The sequence below is a fragment of the Pleurodeles waltl genome, chromosome 9 (genome assembly GCF_031143425.1).
Source record: "Pleurodeles waltl isolate 20211129_DDA chromosome 9, aPleWal1.hap1.20221129, whole genome shotgun sequence".
NCBI lineage: Eukaryota > Metazoa > Chordata > Amphibia > Caudata > Salamandridae > Pleurodeles > Pleurodeles waltl.
In genome coordinates this window covers 1,165,614,529-1,165,642,236 of record NC_090448.1, presented here as the reverse complement: position 1 = coordinate 1,165,642,236, position 27,708 = coordinate 1,165,614,529, and positions in this window count along the sequence as shown.

Below are 27,708 nucleotides of genomic sequence, written 5' to 3'. Positions count from 1 at the left end.
GCCTGTGACTGTGCTTTGTTGAGCTATCCTGCAGTTTCTGCTTCTGCCAGAGTAAGAGGGCAAAGACTGGACTTTGTGTGCCTTCCATCTTGTGAAGAAATCTCCAAGGGCTTGATTTAGAACTTGCCTCCTGTTGTGAAAGTCTCAGGGACAGCAGAGACTTTTCTCTGCCAGCACCTGGAGTCTCTGGAGAGACTCCTACTCTGCCCTGTGGTGCCCATCCAGTTCCTGGGACCCTGAAAGGAGAAGCTGGCAGCATAAAGACAAAGAAATCCACGTACAGAGCGCCGTGTGGGGAAAAGATTGACGCAACTCTGATCTGCGGCTGAAGAAACGATGCGCCGCCGGCTCCGCAGCTGAGAAACGACGCTTGCAGGAAATGCGACCGAAGAATCGACGCACGGAGCAGGAGAAACGACGTGCAGCATCGCTGACGGAGGCTGGGAGATCACAACCCGCGCTGCGGGTTTTCGGATCATTGTGTGGCTGGATTTCCGACTCAAGTACCGATGTGCGTGGAAAAACAATGCAAGGCCTGCCCGGGCCCGAGAGTGCTTACCTGATCGATGCATCTCTCTCCTGCGGAGATAAGAAACGACGTGCCCCAACCCGGCGAAAGGAGAAATGACGCAGGGTCCCGCTCGTGAGTGGAATCAACTCCTAGCAAGCCCTTTTTGACGCACACTCGCCCGTGCGGGGTTATTTTTGACACGCACCAAGTACATTTTCCTGCTAGCAGTGCTAGTGTGTGTTTAAAACTACTTAAAGACTCTTTTTGCATTTTTATTGATAACTTGACTTGTGTATTGTGGATTTTTGTCGCTTTGGTCTTGTTTTGTTTAGGTAAGTATTTCCTATTTTTCTAAACTGGTGTTGTGTCATTTTGTAGTGTTTTCATTAAGTTACTGTGTGTGTTGGTACAAATACTTTACACCTAGCACTCTGAGGTTAAGCCTACTGCTCTGCCACGCTCCCAAGGGGGTAAGCAGGGGTCAGCTGAGGGTGATTCTCTTTTTTCCTGACTAGAGTGAGGGTCCTTGCTTGAACAGGGGGTAACCTGACGGTCAACCAAAGACCCCATTTCTAACAGTGATCAAGGCTGTCGGGTTCAACCATAGGGCGTTGATGTGATCTTCAGTCACAATAAATTATGACATGTGTAGCTGGAGTGCTGGTATTGTCCTTATTGAAAGCGAGGTCTCACAAATTTCAACACGCAGGCAGACGCGTTATGTCTGAGCGCCACCAAAGCTTGTGAGCACGCCGACAACCGCTGACACATTATTAAAAATATATATTTGTGTTTGCTGAAAAAAACAAAGTTCAAAATGACAGTTAAGCTGCGTATTAAAACAAACCTTACAAATTAACCGAAAAAACAAAGGTTAAAATAACATTATGTTTAGGTAAAAATGTCACTTAATATATGCCGTTTTGAATGGACAAACCAATGAAATTCACTAGTTATTGTTATCTAAATTAACTGTAACTTGTGCACCCACCATTCAAGGAGATGCTATCAATGATGTCTTTTCAGATGTTGCAGTAATGCTATCGATGATGTCATAGGTCATGCCCTGAGTGACGTAACAGGTGAGATAATTAACAGTGCTTTAAAAAAATAAGTAGAATGTTTAAATTGGACTACAAATTAAAACAAAGACTATTTTAGGAGGTAGTCTGTTATATCTTTTTTTCTTTATATTGCCCTAGGCTGAAATGACTTGGTTACAATCATTTTACATGATTAAATTACATTGAAATTGATGTTATTTTTTTAAATATAAAATAAACTTTAATAAAAGTCCCCATATTTGACAATAGTGATATCTCTGTTAAGGCGATGGAGAGCTCCGCAAACAGGGTGAACATTTCTAACAGTAACTTTATGTTCATAAATTCAATTGTAGGAATCGCCACCCACTCATTTGAAGGGGTGGAGACTCTAAAGTCTCCATCCCGTGTCAGACAGATCTTTAAAGTTTAAAGACGTTGCTCGTGAGACAGAGAGAGAAGAATGTCCAAGTGTTGCTTCTGTAAATGAAGGTGAATGAATGTCCCTGAAGGATGCTGAGCTTGAACGCAAGAGGGGTGAACCGAAGACTGTGCCTGGAGGGGGTTATACGGGCTAGGAGGTATGAACCAGTGAAGGTCCGCTCCAGTGAAACCAAGCGAAGGGGGAGCTGAAGTCAGGAAGAGCTGGTCACCTGCAGCCGAGAGGTCCAGAAGAATGAAGACAATGGATGGAAGGCCATGGTGGGCAGAGGTGATGAAGCTAGACACAGATCGGGGGCAGGTACTGGCCATTGCTGTCTTGGGAAGCCGGGTTGAAGAGGATCGAGTTTCTGGGGGAGCAGAGAATGGGGGATGAACGAAGGCTGGACGTTTAAGTGTCATTCAGAAGAAATAGAATTGGGAGACGAGGTGATGGTTACTGTGGGGAGAGGTTTCAGGACCGTGGATAGCGCTGAAAAAGAGGAGACGTTTCAGCACCGTGGATAGCGCTTAAAAAGAGGAGAGGTTTCAGGACCGTGGATAGCGCTTAAAAAGAAAGGCGCGATTCAGGGAGAGGTGAGCGAGTTCTGCAGGAAAGAGCCAGGGGCTAGATGGGTTCAGGAAAGTAAGAGGAGGAGAGAGGTAAGGGGAGGAGATTTACTAAAGCTGCTGAACTTCAACTCCCAACGGCACGAACGACGACCCCCTCGGTGGGGGCATTTTAGGGACAGGAATGTATTTACTCTAATGTGCACTCTTGCTAAATGACCATTTCACTCACTAATGATACCGTAGTGGGAGGGGAAGTAAATGAATGAAGCGCTGGTGCTCTCATACGATAACTGTGAGCAGGGCTGGCTCTGTGTTTCATCATTCCAAACCGAAGTCCAGAAGTACAAATGAGTTGGCCCAAAACCTTCAGACTGTATACTCCCCGTCGCTCCCACCCTCCTCCTCCACCACCCCCAGCGGTACAATGTAAGACTGGGTTACTAATTATTAAATCGTCACGAATGCAAATCACTGACATAAAACACTTATGATGGGAACCCTGTGACATCACACCTGTGTGATTATACTGCAATCAAGGAATGGTGATTTCCTATTCGGCAGGTAGTAAATATTCCTACATTTCATGACATGCTGGGCTCACATAGGGGTCGTGCAAATGTCAGATGACCGCAATACACCATTCTGTGGACGAAAACAACGCCTGACGAACATTCCTTAAATACCCCCTCACGCCCCCAGGTGTAGCGCACCATCACTCCTGAGAACACTCCCATACTACCTAGCTCCTAATTTTAGAGTCCCCAGGCGCATTAATTGTACTCCAGTCTAGAGATCGCTGATCTGTTTTCCGATCTGCAATGCAGGAGTAAAGCGGACATGACACCTCCCACCCTCCCCCCACACACACTGGGGGCAGCATTATCAGAACGCGCATTAATTGCAAGGACGCTTAAAAATAAAAGACAGCTTTCTAAGCTCTGCTGCACACTTCCTAACTTCAAGGCCCCTTGTAACTGTCTCAGAAGACAAATATAAACCCATATGCTTGGTACAATATAAAATAATGCATCCCCATCAACCCCGCCCCCCCCCAGCACCAAGTAGATGTAAAGGTACTGAAGTCACCTTGGAGTAAATAAAGCGCTCCGCCGCTTGCCTTGAGTGCACTAATGACACATCCCTGCCCAGAGGCTTATAACATCTGTATAACCTACAGCCAAGGTGCATTATTCTCAGTTTTATAAGCCTTGGAGGAGTTCTGCGGCACATAAAGCCGGTCAGAGGCTAGGCGCTCTTTACAGAAGCGCACCTCTGCTGCTCGTTATAGTGTCCTTGCAATGTACGTGACGGGGGTACATTATTCTGTATAATACCGAACCACATTAGGTATTAACGTTTACAAGCAGCCAGCAGGAGGCCAGTCGCGCAGTATTTAGGAAGTATGTTGGGGGAATGATGGGGGTGTGCTTGTGAGACAGTTGTTGCCTTTCGACAATTCGGAACATTAGTCATAAATGGAGACAGTGCTTAATTTGAGCCGGTGGTTGCCGGGGGTGGCACCGGCACTTATTTTTGGGGGCCGACACTTTTTTTTCTGCTTCAGGCAATTACTGCGACCAAAGAAAGCATAAGCGAAAGACGGAAGATGAGAAAAACGGAAAAGCGTCACAAAAAAGAGAAAGCAGAAAGCTGCAAGAGTGAACTAAAGGGGCAGGGAGTGACTGTAAACTGGTTAAAGAGGCCCGGGATGGCTTCAGGATTACGCTGCCTCAGTATTCGGTGCTGGTATATTAAATTGCAGCAGCCGCGTGTTTCAGAGGAGGTTTGGGCGCCGGCACGTTTTTACTTACAAATTAAGCACTGAAAAGAGAATTATGAAAACATTATACCCAATAAAGTATACATTTTTTTTAATCCCTGGTTGTATAGGCTTGTTATTTTAGTGGGAGCCGCAACCAGTTGCTGGTCGGTATAAATATTACATTACGATGGTTATTTCCTCTGCTTTGTCAGCTTCTGTCCTCCTTCCATGAAGATGCGGCCTTGCGGGATCACTGCTGAGCTGTCCTTGCGTCAGACCACGAGGCGCGAGAGCAGCTGACATGAAGCGGGCACGGTGACGCGCAGGTGAAGGATGCGTCGCTTAGCAACAGCATCCAAGGCCAGTGGTTGTAGAACACGTCACAGAGAGCGTGGCGCTACCATCAATGTCACGTCATTGCAGTCACAGAGATTGTGAAAAGTGTAATCAGTAAAACTGCAAGATTGTGCAAGTTTAGTGGTCAATACAATGAAACAAGTGCGGCCTGTAAATGACTGTGCACTATAACACCATGCTTTAGTAATATATTTATGACAGTGTGCTCCAAAATGTACCACGGCACCCTCACCTCTCTTTGAAAGGCGCGGCTCATTTGCTTCACTTGCTTTTTGTGTGAAACTTAATTTCATATCACACAGAACATGCTTTGAAATCAGGCTTCATAGATGTTTATCATTTTCACATCACCAAATAAAATGCCTTGATTTGTTTCCATCCTATTAAAATCTGTGTGCCATCAAACTTCAGAATTACAAAAAAGTACTTTATGTGTGCTTTCCTTACTGCTGATGTATTATGAATATTTTTTCCAGAAGTTCATTTGTAGGTATGTACATTTTGTTGCTTTCGAAAAAATGACATCCTACAGCCTTTCCTTTTACACTTCTTGCCCCCCCCCCCAAAAAAAATGTCAGTTTGTTTTACAAAATGTCTCACTTTGCAGTCAGAGAAAGAAAACACCAATCTCCATGTTAAAAGACTAAGCAGCAATTTGAAAGACAGCGCCTAACAGTTGGCAGATCTTTGAGCACACAGCAGATCTGGCTGGGTGACCTACAGACACACGTGTGTTAAAACATGCATTCTGTTGTGTTCATGCATCACTGGGCCTGCTCAATGTTACTCTGTAGTTTTGTGCTTTCTGCTCTGTGTATATATAATTGTGCATTACTCTCCACGCCGTTACCCTGCTGTGTGAAAGGTGCACTTTACACGCAGGTGTGAATTCAGTCACATTTGCTGTTGTCTGACTGAAGCTGGATGTGTTTTGAAAAGCTGGGCCATCCTCCTCCAGTAAACGTGACAATCTGCGTATCCACTGGGATGCTTTAGGTTACTGTGCTGTTCATCAACAAAGAGGCGGTAAATAGGTACAGCCCCCCATTCCAGGCTACGAGAAGATTGGAGCTGGTGGCGGTTATTCTAATTCAGGGGTACACACCTTTTTACGTGCATGCTGCAGACTGCCACTGACTCTACGTTTAGACGTCTGTCCAATACACCACAAGTGGTGTCCATTGCACATTCCATGTGTGTACGTTTGTGCACGCCCCTTTGGAACTCTTCTGCACAAAGTTTTCTTTCTGATGACAGCCTGCACTTCTTGGAGCTCCCTGAAGCCTGTGTTAGCCTTTGAGTGGAGGGGAGTGGGGGGGCAAAGTGTTCCTTTCCCTTCTATCCAGTAGTTTTCCCTACTACACTTAATCCCCCCCTCCACCCACTTACTGTATCATCTGGCAACAGCTGTGTTGTGTTGGGCTCTTCCCGGAAATAATGCACCACTGCAGCATGAGTGGTCCAAACCGGTCTAACTTTGGAGCCCCCCACTCTTGAAGTTTATGTAAAATATGATGCCTTGCACAGACATACTAGACACGTGGGGCTTTGTCACAGCTCGAAAAACTCTTATCTTGTTTTATATTTTAACGTCTCTTTTTTAAATGCATGTAAATATAAGAATTATTGACCTTTGACGATCCAGCGCCGAGAAGACATTGAAGCTTCTGAGCGCTAGTGAGTGTCTCATGCTGTATCCCAGCTTTTACGACCGTCTAGGGGGACTCAAGCGCTTAGAGAGAGGAGCTCGCCTATCCGAATGGATGCCTTCTTATATGTTTGATTGTGGTAGGTCAGCTTGTCGCCAAGGGCAGTTTGAGGGGCAGTGGGAAAGGGTAGAACAGCGCCGCTCCTTTCAGGATTAGGGTGAAAGGGCAGAGGGGCCTATCCCAAACAAGAAGGTTGGGAGAAAGGTTAAAAAGTCTGCTTATGGGCTGAAGATTTCTTTAGGAAACTTTTTCATCAGTGAATTGTTTTTTGGGATTGCCAGCTGGGCAGGACTGGATGGAGAGGTCCCACAGTGGTCCTCAGAGCGGTACCCTGGTCTCTCACTGGTTATCTCCTGCTTCTTAGAGCTGTTTTCAGACTTATTTGTCAACCCGATGCTGAAGACCTGCAGTTGCATCCTCGTTTGTAATGAAGCATCAGTTTTCTCCGGGAAGGACTTGAGCACAGTTCACAATCTTTTGAATATATGTATTTCCTCTGCTGGGAACCAGCACCTTTGTTTCTGGGGTGATGTGGTAGTTTCTTCTCAGATATAAACAGAGTCTCGCCTCTTGATTCTGAGCCCTCTGCAGTCTCCCAGTTTCTCTCTTTTGGTCGCGAATGTAAATTGCATGTGAATTATCTAGTCTTGATCATGGAAAGACTCTTGTGAGTTTAGTCCTATGGTTCACTTGTGGGAATGGGAGTACCCGTCTCAGTGTCATCTGCTGAAAGTTAGAATCCTCCACGGCTCATGAGCACTGCTCGCTGAACGGTGCCTCGTGGGCAAACCATGCACTTAGGTTTCTTTTCCTCTGTACTGATAAGGTGGCTTGAACCACTTCCGGTGGGTATCAGTGGTACTCGGGCATCCGTGGAGAGTGACAGCACCCACAGAGAATACATCTCACGAGACACAAGAAAAGGCCCCACAGGCTGAAAAGTACCTGTTGCCAAGAGTTACAGAGCTGTGTGAGGAGCTGTGAAAGCAGGGGCACTGAAGTAAACATCAGAATGACATCACACGCCACGAGAACGTTTAAGAGGTAGACCTCCCTGTTTATAGGTGGAATGAACTGGACATGGGTGGAGCTCGTGGGGAGAGGCATGTGAGTGACATCCCAGGATCCCTAGTGAATGAGTAAGAGGTAGTCTACGACCACTGATGGGTGATGAGGTTGGTAGGAAGGGCCTGGTTTAGATATCGACGGAGGAGGTTACTCCTCACAAACGTGACGGACATCCCGTCCGCCATGTCATGATCCCGTTATATTCTATGGGGATCGTAATATGACGATTGGGATATCCGTCATGTCTGTGACGAGTATTCCCCCCCCCCCCCCTCCTCCCACCCCCCCCCTCTCCCCGCCGAGATCTAAATCAAGCCCCAAGTACTTGAGGTGGCAAGATAGCTCAGTGAGTTGAATACCCGCCACTGACGAATGCAGTGATCCCACGTTCAAATCCTGCCAATGCAGGCTCCCCCTTCCATCCTTCCAGGCACAGTAAACTGAGTACCATAAATCGGTTAATAGTAACATCTTATGTTCATAGTGCTTAAAAATGGCACAAGTTCAAATTGTACAGCTACACAAAAATCGAGGTGTTGAGCGCCTCCCTAGGTCCCTAGGCTCAGAGCGCTGGAATGCAGTCACTGATACTGTGAAGCCACCAGTGTGTGGACATGGGAGTCTGTAAAAGCCCTGAGCACCAGAGGTCGCTCTGTATGCCTGAGGTATAGGCATCTCAGCAGGCAGCCACAAACATGCGCTCTGTCTTTAGTGATCAGTCTTAATTATTGGCTGCATGGCTTGGATTCAGGCACAGGTTATACTAATATTAATCGCTACAACCCTGTTGGCCATCGATCCATTATCAGGTACCAGACACTGTGCAGACCCCACCTGTATGTTTTCTGTTGTATTGTTTTCAGTTTCTGTAGTGCTTTCACCAGAGCACTTTACAATCAAATAATGAGTTACAATGAATACATGAGAACCAAGCATTGGCAAAGCAGATCGGTCTATCCTATGCAACTCTATTGGCTTTGCCAATGTGTTCTAGTCATGTTGTACACGAGCGTGACTGCTGTTCAGCATGGTTAAAAGTTAGTAAAGTAGAGGAGAGAGGCGTGGAGTGGAGTAGAGTGTTTTGTAATGGAGTGGCATAGAGTGGAGTTGCACAGAGTGGCATACAGTGGAGTGGCGTAGAGGGGACTGGTGTAGAGTGCATTGGCGTAGAGTGTTGTAGAATATAGTGGCATCGAGTGCAATGGCGTGAAGTGCAGTGCCATCGAATTCAACAGAATACAATGTAGTGTCATAGAATACAGTGGTGTAGATTAGAGTGGTGTACAGCAGAGTGCATTGACGCAGAGTGGAGTGATTCAGAGTAGAGTGGCAGATAGTGCAGTGGCATAGAATACAGTGCGTAGAGTGCAATGGTGCATAGTAGAGTAGAATAGCATAGAGTAGTGTCACATAGCACTCAGTGGTGCAGTGTAGAGTGGAGTGCTGCAGAGGTCAGTGGCGTACAGTGCAGTAGTGCAGAGTAGAGTGGCCTAGAGTTCAGTGGTAGAGAGTGCAGTGTTGCAGAGTACAGTGTCATAGAGTGGCTCAGAGTGCAGAGTGGCATAGAGAGCAGTGGAATAGACTAGAGTGGTGCAGAGCGGACTGCAGTGGTGTAGAGTGCAGTGGTGCTGAGTAATGTCATAGTGAGGTGTAGAGTGCCATGGCATAGAGTGTAGTGGTGCACAGTAGATTAGAGTGGTGTACAGTAGGTTGGAATAGAGTGCAGAGGTGAAGAGTGGTGTGGAACTGAGCGAGTGCACTGTTTAAGAGTGTATTGACATAGAGTACAGTGGTGTAGAGTGCAGTGTTGCAGAGTGGTGTAGAGTGTATTGGCATAGAGTGGAGCTCTGAAGAGTCCAGTGGAGTGGCCTAGAGTTGAGTAGTGCAGAGAAGAGCGGCATAGAGTGTATTGGCATAGAGTAGAGCGGTTCAAAGTAGAGTAGAGTAGAGGAGCGTAAAGTGCAGTGGCATAGTGTGGAGAGGTGCAGAGTGGATTAGAGTGCAGTGGCATGATGTAAAGAAGAATGGTGCAGAGTAGAGTGTAGTGGTGTTGAGTAGTGCAGACTAGAGTGGAGTGACAAAGAGTGGAGTAGGCATGGTGTGGCAGTGTACTGCCATTACAGACGACAGATTCTCAATTGAAATGACAATTATGTTTGTACAGAGATACAGTTTTACTGATAAAAGTATACAGTGCGCAAATGATAAAGTGTGGAAATAGCATCAGCTAGCGTATTGATTTGTTTTCATAATATTTAATTATTTGTTTCAAACACATGTCAGAATCAACAAAAATGTGCTTTGCTAATTCTGGTATATTGTGAAATACTTGCACAATTCATTTAAATGTTGTTGTGTGCTTGACGAAATCCCTTTCCCCTACCCCCAGTATCCAGCAAGATTATCACAAAAATCCTCTCACTTTGAAGTCAGAGAACGAAAAGTAAACACCAAGCTCTTGCTGAAGACACAGCCTGACATTTAACCTCTGTCTTTGAATGGACAGCAAATGTGACAAGATAAGAACAAGATTTACAGGCCTGTTTACAGAAAGGAGCACTTGTGGAAGAATACAAGGAGAGGAAGTGTGAAAATGCTTTGCCCCTTGGGAGGGACAAACTGAACTTGAACAGCCTAAAACTAATAAAGCCAGCAAATAAAATGCCAGAAAATGTGAGTTACAAACCACAAGCCACTGGCAAGCAATGGGTGGAATGCATTCATAGGGAAGCTTTCTGAATGTCCTGGTCTGGTAGGCTTCGACCTAATGATGAATAAAGAATATAGGGATAGGGAGGCAGAATTGTAAAACAAACAGGAAACCAAGGTGTCTAGAGGCAAAGGGACTTCATTCACGCCTGTACAAGCAAAAAGTAGTTTTATGAATGAAACCCCCAATCTCATGCTCCACAGAAGTGAAGAAGGGAGCATGTCCGGGTGTGAGATCTCCAATGAGAGTGAATTGCACAAGTCATTGGGTGATGACAGAGGATGGGGAACTCAACAGCTTACTCTGCCTTTGGCTTTCACATATCTATATAATGTTACACAAATGTACAGTTTTAAAACACAGGGAAATTAATTGATTGGCCAGGAATTGCTGGATTTTATGGCACGTGCCAAAATGGGGATTTATGACAGTCTCTATTTTAAAAGGTCATCTGCTTTGTCGCCAGGTCGCTCTTTCTTCTATGGAAGGTCTATCACACTCACCTGCTGCCGTCACGTGACAGCACCAAGTTCACAGGTCTAGGATCATCCTCACAGGCCCATACACAGGAACATGTGTCAGGCTTTGTGCACCACATGCCACTGTTAAACACTTGCGGCTCAGCTTCTGCTTCCTAGGCACGTTGTATATCAGGACAGTTTGCTAGCCATATTCTATCCTCATGTGTGCATGTACAGCCTCATACTCTCAGGCACTGGCTCTCATGCTAGTAGGAGTTGTGTAAGTCTGAGACAAGCCTCTTATACACTTTGACAACCTTGTATGTCTTTGTATAGCCTTATATGTGGCTGACCAGCTGTGCATGCCCAAGTGCTGCCATTGTATGGCAGGAACAGCTTCATAGGAAACGTTCAGCTTCATACACACAACCAGTGCCTCTTAGGCATGCATACCAATGTTCAGTCTATCATGCCCATGTGTGACCTCTCACAGGCAAACAAATGCACAAATGCAGAGGCAGATACGCACATGTTCCTCATGCACACACACACACACACATACATATGCACACATGCTTGCACAAAAGGAGAGGCAGATAAATACATGCAAGGACAGACACAAAGATAGACGTAGGCATTTACACATATATATATGTTACCTCCAACTTTTCCATCGCCACCTTCTGCCTCAGTCACTCGTCTTTGGTCTGTTGGTGCCAGGGCCATGGTTTTAGTTGCCCATCATATTCTCTGAGTAAGTCAAGGAGTGAATAAGCAGCAATGGCCTTTGGGACCATATGAACAACCAGCATTGGATGGGCAGGTGGGTTAACAAGACCACTCCTCGACTTTGACGTAGAGTGCCTAGCAATGTTCTTCCAGGAATCAGGCTGAACACAGATGCCCAATCAAGCATAATGTGCACAGTTCATGGGAGCTGGAGATTGTGAAGAACAGGCCAGTGGAAACTAATGAGGTGGGGAACACTAGACCAGGCTCTTAGTCACACTCACTTCCTAGTTAGGGTCACTTCCAGGATATTAAGAGTAGAGCTGTATTTATGACTAGGGGAGAGCGGTAAACTCTGCTCCGCCGGAGGAGTTTGCAGACTTTTGCTCACTCTGCGCCTTGCTTGGAGAACTGAGTTTCAAAAACTCCACCACCCGAAAACTCCACCAGCCACCGCATGGCAGACTTTTTCTCGCGCATGGTTCACCAATGTGAAGTTAGCGAGCATGCATGAAAAAAATTAGCGTCAGACCATCCCTCGGTGAGATTTGTCAATGTGAGCAGTCACGACCGGTCACTAGCATTCGCTTTGAGGAAGTTGCCGCTCACGTTGTGAAAGCTGCTGCTCAAATAGAAAATATACAATAGCAGCAGAAAGAAGCAATGCCCTCTGGCGCACCACGTGGTGCAGTTCATGGTGGCTTTAAAGTGCTGGACAAGCTCCCGGCGCTAAAAATCAGTGCAGAGTATTTAGGTGATTCCACAGAATTCCATGGAGTACATTTATGCGAGTTCCACCCACCCCTATTTAAGACCATCTCTGACATTCAGCCTTCCCTGCGCAACAATCTGTGAATTGTGACTTCAAATTTTGAGCCACTTGAACCTGTTTTCCGTTGTTCATGTTTGTTGTTCTCTTACTTCTCAGTTCCCTCATTGTAGATTCCCCATTAGGCCCTCCCACCTTTCCCACTTGTAGGGTGATTGTTCGATGACCTTGGGTATCTTTCTGTTGATTACCACCTCTTCTTCTGACCAGCTTGATGTTTGGTGGCATCCTCTGATCCTCAGCTGGTATCCAGGTCTGCACAAGGCTCAGAATAGCAACATTTGCTGAACCTGCTCGTTCTCTGAGCTACTATCCGTGCCACACCAAGGTCGTATTGTGCCATCCCCCATCTGAGAGGAATCCAGTCTGAAGAAAGAGATGTGGTCCTTTGTGTCACCCTCTTTCACTTCCCTTCCCTCCTTTCCTCAGATTCCTACTTCATGTTGTCGAAACACCTTTCCCTCTTGTATACGTCTTCACAACAGGGGTTTCAGCACATCTGAACATATGGAACCTGACACACTCCAGGTGCCCACCAACACATTGTCTACTTCTCATTGGCAGTGCCTTTGGGAGACAACAGTCATGGTGATAAAGAGAAGACCATGAGCACTGTCAAAAACCCCTGTTTTTGACATGGGAAAAGGTTGTGGAAAAGATATAAGCTTTCGCCAGTGAACACACACACACAAACACGCATGCACATATGCAGATGCTATGCTTGTGTGTTATGCAACTATTACTGCTCATGTGAAAAGATGAGTGCCACAGACTTAGGGGGTCATTATGAACATGGCGGTCCAGACTGCCATGCCGGAGGTGGTGGAAATCACCGCCACCGGCACGGCTGTCTGGACCGCCATATTACTAAAAAAGGAAGACTGCCACAGGCGGCCCTCCGCCACTGCCAGGCTACTGCCGCCAGGCAGCCTGACGATGGAGGATTTCTCCATCCGACAGGGCAGCATAGCAAGCAGCGCTGCCCTTCGGATAAAGAACCCGTTTTCCTCCAGCCTTTCCCTGGCGGCTTCCCCCACCAGGGAAAGGCTCCTGGAAGGGGTGCACTTGGCATGGACAGTGCAGGAGCCTCCGTGCACAGCCCTGTTGCGCATCTCACTGCCCGATTTACAGGCAGTGATATGCGCGACGGGTGCTGCTGCACCCGCCGCACTGCGGCATTGATGACGGCTCCATGTGAAGCTGTCGGCAATGTCCAGGCCCAGCATTCCACTGGGCCAGCTGGCAGAAACACTGTTTCTGCCCGCCGGCCCAATGGAATGTTGGTAATATGGCCGGCGGGGTCGTCAACAGGCTGGCAGTCTGTGTTCAGACCACCAGCATGAACACGACAGGGATTCCCGACGAATTCATAATGTGCTTCTTAGCCTACTGTTAGACCATAAATAATGCAATTGTTACCCTCAGGAATAGATGTTTCATTGACCTTAGATGGATGAAAGGCTATGAAGGCTAAGGCAGTCCAGTTGGGACTCAACACTTGTTACTTGTAGGTGAGATGCATTCATGCAGAATGACCCTTTACCCACTAAGATGTCTTATCAATAGTTTAACTGTTATTCCCTACCATTTTCATACCAAAGTACTACCCTATTTAACCGCTTGTTTACTTTATCAGTTTCTTGTAGTGTCGCAATATTGATGTTTTGAGGGAAACAGATAAATCCTCTAACCAGAAAGGGTTTCTGTCACTTTAAGAAAGTTTAGCTATACTCGCAAACACCTCAAACTTGACAAACATAATTCCGAATGAAAAGCAGCGGTCTGCTGTGAAGTATGTAAATTCCCAAACTGAGTCACTGATCGCTGCTGGGTGGTAATGGCTCATCGTACTCTGCTGGCCAATAAAGGAGGCAGTGATTGATACACCTTGTTATGGCCTTGATGGCTTTCTAAGTCGCGACCATACAGCCGTCACAGTAGCATGCAAGGTCGATAGTGACCGTTAAGCGGTTACTGGGCACCACTGCAAAGGTGATCTCAGAATACAACCTTTAGGATGGAGATCTTTGCCGTCTCTCTCCAGGAGAATTTACTGGATCCCTTGGAAATGTCCTTCTCTTAACCGCCCTCCATTGTCATCCAGCCGACGGATGGCTGCAGTTTCATCAGGCAAATCCCAGAGGTGCAATGCTAGGCCAGAGCCTTCTACATCCTCAGCCACCAAGAGATATTTATTTTCATCAATAGTTGCACAAAGTATCATCATTCGAGCACCGCGTATGTCCCAATGGTCCAGGGTGTCTATCTGACCAAAACAACAGAATATCTGCCTCTGAACCCAACATGGGTCTAGGAAATTGCAAAGTTTTTAAGCGAGAGCAATGTTTCGCCTGCTTCCTGACTGTTGGCATTCACAGAGTTTCATGATTGCCCTTCACCTGCACCTGAGTGTAGGTTTTGTCTTGTAAGTGTTAGTTGCATTGGTAACTCATCGGCAGTTTGTGCTGGAATGTACCCCTTGCTTAGCCTTTTCTCACTAGTGCTCGGAAACCATGCTATCATGGTAACTCCTGATTATTTGGTATGCGAGTCCAAACCTCACCTAGTTTTACCACACAACTGGTCTGAAACAGTCTCCCATTTCATATGCTTATTTTTCTCTCAGACGTGACTCAATGCTTGAAAAAGTTCATTTTTAATGCGAAAACCCAACTCACGTAGAACTTTGTGACCTTTGCATATTGTTTCACATTTCTGCACGAAATACATGAAGTTTGTAAGTTAAAAACTGTGCACAAACTTACTCAGGTACCAATGTGTCTGGTGCTGGTCTATCTACCGAAGAACACAAGTTCTTACAATGCAGGTGCTCTTTCAGACCAGAAGAAATGTATCTATCTCGGAAAACAATACATTTCCCAATAGGTCTGATGTTCATTCTGAATTAAACCAAAATGTATCAATGACCAATTAAGTCAACATTGTTTCTTAGAGGGAATGTGTTTTAAGACAACACCGAAGACTTACCACACTGACAGAAAAAGATGGACTGTAACGTTTGAATCAGTCTTTACTGAAAGGAATGAATTCCCCTTGGTAACAAGCCATGGCGTGATGTGTTAGCATATCTGTTATTCATACAGGTGCAGACAAGAATATGAGGCCACGTTGGAGACTGGAGAATGTAGCCAACCCCAGTCTGGTACCCAAGGGTCGCGTCCTGTGATGCGGTCTCTTTCCATCCAGGAAGGTGTCCCGCTCGGTAGCTCAGTCCGAGACCAGGCGGGTTCGTCTGTCCGGCATCTGGATCCGTGCGACGCGATCCAACTGCTCTGGTGTTGCTGATTTTGGACCTGGCAACAGTACATGCGGATTGTCTCCATCTAGTCAGCCATTATCCATACCAAACATTACCTTGGTCAAAACTTACTTTGTAATATATTTTAGGATTCTGTAAAATGTGCATAATTTGCTTTCATCTAATTTTGAAAAATGTGAGTAAAATTATGCAAAATGACGTGCAATTATGCAGAATACATGTCTGTCATTTACCACTATACTTTAGGTTGAAGTGCGCCATTACACCAGTTTTTGATGCGCAGCCGCATTTCGAGCCTGGTCAGGTTGTTCGAGCTGGTCCCTTGTTATAGTGTGCCGCGTACTGTGGCGTAATTACGCAGTGTGGCGTAATGGTATAATTATGGGAAATTTGTATCAGAAGCATAATGTGAAATTCTCGAAATTATGCAGATTATTAGGCATAATTTAAAATTCCCCCATGCCCAGTAAATTACTAAAAGGAAATTCCCAATCCAACATGAAGGAAAAAAGTGGCAATGACTTCTCAGAACGGGAACAGAAGTAACCCCGGACACATTTCAGCCTTTTTGAGGTTAGCTGGCGTTCTTATGATACAGCAGGCTCTGGGCCCAGGTGTGTGATTGTTTGCATACCTACGTGGCCTCGCATCTCAGGCTGAACAACTTTTGTTCCAGGGTGCAGCAAGTGTGATTTGTGTCGCTTAGTCTTCCGTAAAGGCAGACGAAGACTAAAAGATTAAAATAAAATGAATGCCACCCAGAATCGTGCATTATCCTGCTAAACTGAGTTACGCATTTCAACCCATAGCTTTTTGTCTTTTTCAGTAGTCTCCCTAAGTGACGTCTGCATCCCCTTAGCTCGCTCTAGAGCCCCAAGCACACCCATCCGTCACTTTTGTCAGTGAGTCTCTAATTAGTCACGTGGGTATTCCCAAATATTGATCCCTTAGCTCGCTGTGTCAAGAGACCCAAGCACTCCCATACGTCACCTTTTCTTTTTTCAAAGATTTATCCGCGCATGAACACAAAGCCCCAACGGGGCAAGAATTCTCCCTGACCCAAGAACATTTATCCAGAGCCAAACACAGCCAACATTCTTACGGAGCAGCTGTTCGCTTTGATCTGAATTAATTAGTCCTTATGGAAAGTGTTAGGCTCAAATCTAGAGACGTGGCAGCCGGCTGTTAGCAGAAGGCATGAACCCTGTGGGTGCCCGCCAGTGCTTAATTTGTGCTTGTTGTTTCCGGTGCAGAGCACCGGCACTTATTTTTGAGGGCCAGGGTTTATTCTTCTGCCTCAAGCACTTGCTGTGAGCAAAAGACACACATGAGAAACACGGAGGAAGAGAAAAAACGAAAAAGCGTCACAATGGCAGAAAGCGGAAAGCTGCAAGAGTGAGCTGAAGGTGCAGGGAGTGGCTTTAAATGGATTGAGGAGGCCCAAGATGGCTTCAGGATTACGCTCCCTTAGTATTCTGTGTCGGCACATTTAATTGCAGCATCCGCGTGTTTCAGAGGAGTTCTTTGGGCACCAGCACTTTTTTCTTTACAAATTAAACACTGGTGCCCACTCTGTTTTTATCAAAACCTGCAGCCTATTTGCAGCAGTAACTAGGATGTACTCCTGCAGCCAAGCGCAGACATTGGGGGTGATTATGACCCTGGCGGTCTCAGACTGTCAGAGTCGCGGTGGCGGTCGGTCCGCCCCTAATGCAGCAGTCCAACAGCCACATTACAACTTCAGCGGTAGTGCCGGGGTCAGACCGCCAGCAACACCAGATTTCTTTGTCACTACGCTCTGGCGGTGCTGGCGGTCCTAATCCTCTAGAGCAGCGCTGCAAGCAGTGCTGCCCTGGGAATTAGGACTCCCTTCTCTGCTGGCAATTTCATGGCAGTAACCCCACCATGAAAAGGCTGGTAGAGACAGAGTGTAGGGTGCCCCAGGAGGGACCCTGCACGGCTGATGCACTTGGCACTTGGAAACTGTGTTTCTGCCCTCTGACCCAGCAGGAAACTCGTAATGTGGCCGGCGGGAAGGCTGCTGAACTGGCGGTAATCTGCCCGTCGGGACTTCGTGGCCGGGCTTTTCTGTCTGCCGAAGTCGTAATCGACCCCATAGTCTCTGAGACAAAGCCGCCAAACCTTTTTCTGCTTGCAGGGACGATTTCCCAACCATTGCCTTAGGGATTTCTTTCACATTCAGTTTATGGGAGTGCAAAGTTGCAAACTGTTTCCTCTGCAGATTTTTAAATCTTTGCAGGCTTGGCAAACATTTTGTAAATTCCAAAATTCCAAAAGCTTTGCAGGACTAAAATCAAGCAGAAGTAATTTTTGCAGAAAAGTCCAAGAAAAGCCAATTTATTGGGCGAATATCCTAACAATTATGCAGAAATATTCTTCAGCAAAATATCGTTTGAAAAAGTACCACCTAAGGGGGACCTCTGATGAAGTTTATAAAGCTACTCTGCCATAGCACAATTTGTAAATTTCTCTAAACATTGCATGTGAAATTTACATTTTGTTCACCTGTATTCTAACAATTAATAGAGGCCTGTTGGTTGAGGGCCTGTTGCTGAGATGTGTATGCAATTTGCAAGCAACAATTTTGATTCCCCGTGGTGAATAGGACCTTACTGAGATGATCCAGTGAGTGCATTTTTTCATGCCATTTACAGTTCATTGAAAAGTTTGTAACTGTAATGTAAAAAAAAAAATGACCAGACTCACAAACCAATGCGTCATTCTACATCATGCCTACAACTTGTGCAGATGCAGATTTTTCTGGGATTCACAAACTCCCAACTAGTACACCTCACAAATGTAAGCAAACTCCAGATTTTATATGCCCTTCCAAGGAGATTTAAGTGAACAGTCCTCAGGATTATAGGGCCATCAAATGTTTAGCCCTACCAAAACCCACTGCTCTACTTGTGTCGGGGCTAAGTATTCAAATTTGTTTGTTTGTTTCGAATTGCAAATCCTTAATGCCACAATAAAAGAAAATGCGTTACATTTCCACCATCTGTAAAAATGACAACAACAAAAATTAAAACCAGAGTCTAAAAACACTCAGCTAAAAATATAGACCATCAACAACAAAGTGCGTGTGCAATTCAAGATGTCTAGCAGTCTTGGTCGGAAAATAATACACCCATTCCTAGAAGATATCATATTACAATCCATGATTGTCAGAAGATGACCCAAAGAGGCCAGTACTCACCAAAGCTTTAGCCTCTGTGTCGATTCTTAGAGGTTAGCTGGCTGTCAGTCCATATAAGGTGCTCAGTGCAATCGTCGAGACTAAGGAAGTCCATACTTTACTTTCCTCCTGGGGCTTACTGTAAATTTTCTCCCCCAACCCCCTCCTGAGCCAGTATCTTATTTCTTCTAATCCATACTCCCAGGAGAAAACAGCTCATTGGGTAGACTATGGTCTTGCTTGTACTTGTCCTAAATAGGCGCAACTCCACTCGGTAATCCCCAATCCCTAGGGCTAGACAGACTGGCCTAAACCACCGCCGCCTAGAGGCTCGGTACCCTGGGCAGACGATGGTAATATGGTTAACCGTTTCAGGCATTGATTTACAAGGAGGGAATAAAACAAATGTCCTATCTCCTCACCAAGAGCTACAAAAGGCATTCACTGGCAAGCAACCATATCTAAAATTCAGATACAAACTTTTAGCCCTCGGGGCGGGGGAAAACATAATCCCAAAAATCTTCATATTTAGGTATGACTTTAAGCTCCAGATATAGATCTGTAAGGCGGCCCTGGTTAACCCTGGTCTGCTGACACTCCCTGATATACTCCCAGTAATCTGCCTTGACTACCTGTCTGTCTTCTCTGCAGAGTAGATCTGGCCGGTCCCAAAATGCTTCAACCTTCAGCTTTTTATACCAAGCATGAACAAAGCTCAGCCATCGAACTTTGCAGGCTGTGTCAAGCTTTACCAAGTGGCCTAAGCATAAACTAGCCAGGTCAGGGGTAGACCAGACCCATACCCAGTAGAGTAGGGGTTTTAGCTGTATTTGGTCAGTCACCCTATTAATACCCATATCGTATCTCAGGGGGGTAAGTGGGGTACTAGTTGGTATGCCCGCTACCGCCCTAATGAAATTGTTTTCAGCTACCTCTAGCCTGTGTGTGTTAGCATGCCCCCAGACTTCTGCACCATAAATTGCTGCATTCAGGGCCTTAGCTCGATATGCCTCAAGGGCTATTGCAGTAGAACGGGTTTCTGTAGCTCTGAAAAAACGAAGGATATCACAGGATCTATGTGAAAATGTTAGGGAGCTTTTTGCTACTTGTGGATCCCATTTTAGTTTTGGAGACATGGTAATTCCCAAATAGTCAAACTCCGACACCATTTCAAGAATGGAATCACCCATTCTTATGTTCCTCGTTATGACTATGGGGGTTCCCAAAAAACATATACTTGGCAATTTATCTCCAGGCCCCTATCTCTACAGAAAGACCCGAATTTTGACACCAGGTTTTGCAATCCCATTGGTGACTTTAAAATTAGCAATAAATCATCAGCGAACGAAAGGATAGGAATTTTCCCTCCATTAATGGTGGGAGAATCATTTGTGCACTGCTCCAGGTATTCAGTGACATCGTTCATATATAAAGAAAAGAGTGTAGGGGCCAACATGCATCCTTGGCGTACCCCCGGCAGATTGGAATTCGGGATGTCACTTCTCCATGCCGCCCCCCCTATCGGACCTGGGCATAATTCCTATTATGTAATCTGATTAGAATATCAACCAAACTGCTAGGAGCTTCCATCTTCCTTAGGACTTCCCATAGATTGTCACTTGGAATTAAATCAAAGGCAGCACGTAGATCAACAAAGGCTACATATAACCTCTGACGTTGGAGGAGAACCTGCTTCCAGTACAATGCTGCAAACCTAAATACCTGATCGATGGTACTTGTCCTTGGCCGAAATCCTGCCTGCAGGGAAGTAAAAATCTCTTCACTGTTTGCCCAATTTAGCAATTTATGAAGTACCTGCCTTGCAAATATCTTTTGGAGATTATCCAGCAGGCTAATAGGGCAGTAGTTAGCGTGGCTGCTCGCATCACCTTTTTTATACACTGGGATAATTTCAGCCCCTTTCCAGGTGTCTGGCATTTTACCCCCACTTGCTATTGCATTTGATAAAAGGTGTATGTACCCAGCCCACACTCGTGGTTCAGACTTGGATAAGTCTCCAGGAATTCCATCCGGGCCGGGAGCTTTTAGGGGTTTCAAGCTGTCTATAGCTTCCAGCGTGTCTTCCAGTGAGAAAAGAGATGTGGAATCATCTGCCACACCTTCCTCTCCTAAAGACATGCATAAATTCTCCACCCCTTTGACTATATTAAGACCTACTATGGGGCTCACTATGTGGAGGACCACAGGGACTCTTCCCCGTGTCATTAGAGCTCCCTGAATACAAAGCACCAAAGTGTTCCTCCCACTTATCAGGCGTGATGTTACAACGCCTCGGAATACCCAATTTGCCAGTTCCACCAGAAATTATTTCCCAAAAGGCATGGTTGGCTCTTAGTTTTAAGGCCTGAAGTATTTTCTGCCAGTTTTCTTCATCCCTCTCTCCCCTTGCCGCCCTTTCAGCCTTTTTATATCTTGCTCGAGCACGCTTAATGTCTGCTCGACTACACTCCCTTACAGCAGATACCAGCGCCTGCTTGGCCATCCTACATTCCCGATTGAACCAATGAGGAAGTTTTACACCCAACCTTTGGCTGCCTTGATGTTCTCTGACAAAGATCGATTTAAGTTTGTCAAAGAATAGGCTATGGGTTTGTAAGAATTGATTGGGGTCTACAGGCTGGTCTCTTGGATCAGCTACATACCTTAAAAACCACTGATAAATCTCGGCATGCGTGTCCCGGTCGGCCAAGACTCTAGGCCACTTTGCTCGTCGTTGATTCCTGGAGAGGATGGGTTCCAGCAAAGTCGAAAGTTCCCGGGCAGTAGACCTGAGATAGTTCCCTTCATTTAGCGATACAGCTAGTGGACAATGATCACTCTCGGTGGTACTCAACACCTCCATATCCTCCATGTCTGGCCATGACCATACATCCATCAGGATGTAGTCAATAACACTCCTCTGATGCCCCCTTCTAAATTAGGTGCTCGCACTTGGTCGGGCCTAGTCCTCCCATTACAGGCATGTAACCCGTAAGCCACCACCATCACCACTAACTGTAGTGCCTTTTCAGAAAGATGGCTTAATGGCTTGCCAATCAGCGGGGGGACTCCCCACTGCTCGTCTTCCTCCCTGGTTACCTGGTTAAGAGCAAAGCAAGGTTCGAATGAGGTATTAAAATCACTGGCCACTATTATTCTTGATTTGCATTTATAAGTCTCCACTAACTTTCCAAGCATGACCAGAACCGGGGACTCTCTATTTGTTGGCATTGAGCGCACATACACATTTATTATCACTAGAGTCAACCCCCCGGGGAATCTTAACCTAATGCCCATTAAATCAAGGGAGTCTATCCTCAGCAATTTGTACCTACAAGCTATGTCATTTCTCACCAAGATCATAAGACCTCCCATTGCCCAACATAATATCCCTACACTGGTTGCAGTTGAGTGAATGTGCTATCTTCAAGGTGCTTTGTCTCAACCACAAGGCTGTGAGTGGACATGCCCCTGGATGAAGCATTGTGCTATTACTACAAACAAACGAAGGCCAAGGTCGGCCTCCCTCAAGCCATAGTCGGACTCGGACAGAAAATAGGCTCGGGCACCAAAGTAAAATTGGTTCTCATTAGTGAATCAGATAGCTAAAAAAGTGGACAATGTTTTCAAATCGAGGCAGTTTTGAACATGGAAAGACATGCTGTGTAAGTGTTGTGCAAGGTATTGAAGACTGTATGCATTTGTATTTGCTGCAGGTAATGTGTGTAATAAAACCAGAGAAATCAACAGTAAAAACTGGCCCAGAAGACCATAAAACAGGCCAACATACTAACCCGTCAGAGACCTTCCAGCACTGCCAGTCCAACCCTGCCTGACTCAGTAAGATAAAGTATGCTGTAAGGATGGGACGTCACCATTCGGAATCTCCTCATTCTGCCCCAACTACTTAAAGTTCAGAAGAGCACCATAAACTCAGATTCTCTACATGTCACCTTCCTCTCCTCTGCACTCTAAAGCACTTAGAGGAAAGCATTTTAGGTTTATTAGAGCAATACAAAAAACATAAATTAACAAGTACAGTGCACTTGATGCAAGAGAGGCATTACGTCTGTCTCAGTACTGTGACATCAAGGTTGATTGCAGTTCGGGGTAGATGCAGTGTCATCTTGAAGATTTTGGAGGCCCTGGGCAAGAAATATTGGGGCCCTTGTTAGAAACAACTTTGAATTTTATTACCCATTTTTTGCTAATTTAAGCCATTTGTTGCCTACCAATACCGAATTATACATTAAAGATTGAGATACAAACATTTGCAGAAGTTATTTAGAGAGAACGTTCATTTTCCCACCAGGGGTCATTGGAATGTGGGGGCCCTGGGCAACTCCCCACTTTCCCCATGCCTTAAAACGTCTCTGGATAGACTTGGTGTGTGAGAGCTCGTCGCTGTCTTAGAAACTCCCATATTACGGCATGACGCAACTGCGGGTAGAGGTGCAGTATAAGAGCGCCTTTGCAATTAGGGGTAGCCATGGTATGTAAGAGCTCTGTGAATGTCTGAGAACTCATGCAGTAGGGCATGATAGGAGTCCAGATGCACTTCAAGAGTAGCATTATGCCTGTCTCAGTACTGTGACATCGGGGTGCATTGCTATTTTTGGTAGACTTGATCTGCGCGCGCTCTGTGGAGGTCTCAGGACTCTGGTATTTGGTTAGGGCATGACGCAAGTCATGCTAGAGGTGCATTGTAAGACCAGTGTTGTACATGCCTCAGTATTGTGATATCAGGGTGTACTGCAGTTAGGGGTACAGGCGGTCTGTGAAAGGTCTAAGTATGTCTTGGGAGGCTGCTATATTAGGGCGAGACCCAAGTCTGGAAGGAGGTGCACTGATCTGCACATTGTCCATTTCCCAGTACTGTACATCCTCCATTGCCCAGCTTGGGACCAGTTGGCTCTGTGGAAGTTTTCTACCTACCCCCAAAACCAGCAAACCATTGAATAACTACAGACCCGATCCTGACCTTCCTCTGTTTTTCAGATAATACTGTTCTGCATCGTTCCAGAGTCCTGATGATGACTTCTTACTCATCATAGAGGTCGAAATGCCGTTGACAAGAAAACATGTGAGCTCTCTGACCTCCGATGTTTTATACTTCATTTTTCAAAGCATATTAATGCCAATACCAGACATAAGTTTTAATAAATGGCATAGCATATGCTCTAATAAATGACATAGTATGCACTCTAACAAATGACATGGCATACACTCTAATAAATGACATATCATACACTCTAACAAATGTACGTATAAAACTTTGTTTCTGGTTGGGCTGGATATTATGTTCTGATGATTTGTTAACTTTGTTGGGCGATTTTGCATCCATATGTTGTTGAATTCATGATTTAAATAAGTCTGCAATGAACCACTGTTCCTCTGTATTTGTCTCAGTACCGTGACACCAGGATGAATTGCAACCTAGGGGCCTAATTTGGAGTTTGGTGATGAGTTACTCATCACAGACATGATGGATAATCCATCTGTGAAACTCTGAATCAGGCTTTAGGTCTGAAGTGTTCTGTCTCATTACTGGGGCACAGAAGCATACTGTAGGCCAGGACATTCGAGCTTTGTAAGAATATTGTGTATGTCCCAGTACTTGGAGAACAGTAAGTGATGCAATTCAAGAAAAGTGTACGAAGAAAATACTGTCCATGCTTCAGTACTGGTACTCAACATAGCTCAGTACTAGTGCATTCAGAGAGGACTGAATATAGCTCAATGCTAGTGCATACAGAGTCATTGTGTACTGGTGCATTGATAGAGGACTGTCTATGCCTCTGTACTTGTGCACAGGAGCAGCTCCTCCATTAGAGCGAAGGAGCGTCGCCCCACTAAAAATGCCCCAGCAAAGCCCCAGTGATGAAAAATAAAATGGTAATAAAGTTAATTTATTGCCATTTTATTTTTCACCAACCCTATAGAGGACTGTCTTTGCCTCATTACTGATGTACTGGTGCATTGAGAGAGGACTGTCCATGCCTCAGTACTTGTGTATTGATAGAGGACTGTATGTGCCCCATTATTTGGGTACTGGTGCATTGATGGAGAATTGTCCATGCCTCAGTACTGGTGCGTTCAGAGAGGTCTGTCCAGGCCTCAGAAGTGGTTTACTGGTGCATTGAGAGAGGACTGTCTATGCCTCAGTCGTTGTGTACGGGTGCATTGATAAAGGACTGTTCATGCCTCAGTACTTGTGTACTGGTATATTGATAAAATAATGTAAATGCCTAAGTCCTGGTGTACTGGTGAATTGATTGAGGACTGTTCATGTCTCAGTGTTTGTATACTGGTGCATGGATAGAGAACTGTCCATGCCTCAGTACTCGTGTACTGGTGCATTGAGAAAGGACTGCCCATGCATCATTACTGGTGCATTGATAGAGGACTGTCCATGCCTCAGTATTGGTTTACGGGTGCATTGCAAGATTACTTGTGTAGTGGTGCATTGATAGAGGACTGTCCATGCCTCCATTCTGGTGCATTGAGAGAGGACTGTCCATGCCTCAGTATTGGTGTATTGATAGAAGACTGCCCATGCCTCAGTACTAGTGCACTGGTGCACTGAGAAAGGACTGTCTATGCCTCACTAATTGTGTACTGGTATGTTAAGCAAGGACCGTCTATGCCTCAGTACTTATGTACTGGTGCATTGTGAGAGGACTGTCCATGCCTCAATACTTGTGTACTGGTGCAGTGATTGAGGGCTGTCCATGCCTCATTACTTGTGTACTGGTGCATTGATAGAGAACTGTTCATGCTTCAGTACTGGTGTATTGGTGCATTGAGAAAGGACTGTCCATGCCTCAGCACTAGTGTACTTGTGCATTGAGAAAGGACTGGCCTAGCTTCAGTAATGGTGTACCGGTACATTAAGCAAGGACTGTCCATGCATCAGTACTGGTGCATTGAGAAAGGACTGTCCATACCTCAGTACTGGTGCTTTGAGAGAGGACTGTCTATGCCTCAGTATTGGTACACTGGTGCATTGAAGGAGGACTGTCCATGCCTCACTACTGGTACATTGAGAGAGTAGTGTCCAGGCCTCAGTTCTGGTGCATTGAGAGAGGACTGCCCATTCCTCACTACTTGTGTACCAGTGCAGTGAGAGAGGACTACCCGTGCTTTAGTACTGGTGTACTGATGCATTGAAAGAGGACTGCCCATGCCTCAGTATTGGTGTACTGGTGCATTGAGAGAGTAGTGTCCATGCCTCAGTTGTGGTGCATTGTGAGAGGGCTGTCCATGCTTCATTACTGATGTACCAGTGCATTAAGAGAGGACTATCCATGCTTCAGTACTGGTGTACTGGTGCATTGAGAGAGTAGTGTCCATGCCTCAGTTCTGGTGCTTTGTGAGAGGACTGTCCATGCTTCATTACTGATGTACCAGTGCAGTAAGAGAGGACTAGCCATTCTTTAGTACTGGTGTACTGGTGCACTGAGAGAGCAGTGTCCTTGCCTCAGTTCTGGTGCATTGAGAAAGGACTATCCATGCTTCAGTACTGGTGCACTGGTGCATTGAGAGAAGTGTTGATGCGTCAGTTCTGGTGCATTGAGAGAGGACTGTCCATGCTTCATTACTGGTGTACCAGTGGACTGAGAGAGGAATATCCATGCCTCAGTACTGGTGCATTGAGAGAGGACTATATATGCCTCAGTACTGGTATACTGGTGCATTGAAGGAGGACTGTCCATGCCTCCGTTCTGGTGTTTTGAGAGGACTGTCCATGCTTCATTACTGGTGTACTGGTGCATTGAGAGTGGACTATCCATGCCTCAGTACTGTTGTACTAGTGCATTGAGAGAGGACTATCCATACTTCAGTACTGGTGCAGTGGTGCATTGAGAGAGGAATGTCTATGCCTCAGTACTGGTGTACTGGTGCATTGAGAGAGTATTGTGCAGGCCTCAGTTCTGGTGCATTGAGAGAGGACTGTCCATGCTTCATTACTGGTGTGCTAGTGCATTGAGAGAGGACTATCCATGCTCCAGTACTGGTGTAATGGTGCATTAAAAGAGGACTATCCGTGCTTTAGTACTGATGTACTGGTGCATTGAGAGAGGACTATCCATCTTCAGTACTGGTGCACGGGTGCATTGAGAGAGGACTGTCCATGTCTGTGTACTGGTGCATTGAGAGAGTAGTGTCCATGCCTCTGTTCTGGTCCATTGAGAGAGGACTGCCCATGCTTTTTTACTGGTGTACCAGTGCATTGAGAGAGAACTATCCAAGCTTCGGTACTGGTGTACTGGTGCATTGAGAGAGTAGTGTGTTTGCCTCAGTTCTGGTGCATTGAGAGAGGACTAACCATGCTTCAGTACGGGTGCACTGGTGCATTGAGAGAGGACTGTCCATGGCTCAGTACTGGTGTACTGGTGCATTGAGAGAGTAGTGTCCATACCTCGGTTCTGATGCATTGAGAGCACTGTCCATGCTTCATAAATGGTGTACCAGTGCATTGAGAGAGGACTGTCCATGCTTCATTACTGGTGTGCCAGTGCATTGAGAGAGGACTACCCATGCTTTAGTACTGGTGTACTGGTGCATTGAGAGAGTAGTGTCCATGCCTCAGTTCTGGTGCATTGAGAGAGGACTGTCCATTCTTCATTAATGGTGTACGGTGTAAGTCGGGATAGTGACACACTCTATGACCTCTTGTAGTGTCCCAGAAGTGGGATAGCACTGCCTGGTGGACATCAGAAAAAGGAAGAATCAGGAGAGCTCCATGAAAGTCTCAGTAGTGAAACATCTGACTGAGCTGCAAGCAAAAGCAGTGCATTGTGGCAGCTCTCTGAATGACCCAATGCTGGGGTACAACAAGTTAGGAGACAGGACTGCCTGGTAGCAGCCTGGTGAACGTCTCTGTAGGCAGCCGAGGCCGTCCTTTAGGGTAAAGAGGCCATGCCTGCCCACCTTTTGCCCCTCATGAAGACTGCCGGTCAGGATGAGCAAAGGTCAGCCTGTCAGACACTCTTCATTTTCAGATCAGGCAGCCAGGAGCAGACATGCACGATTTGTGCAGACTCCTGGCTGCCT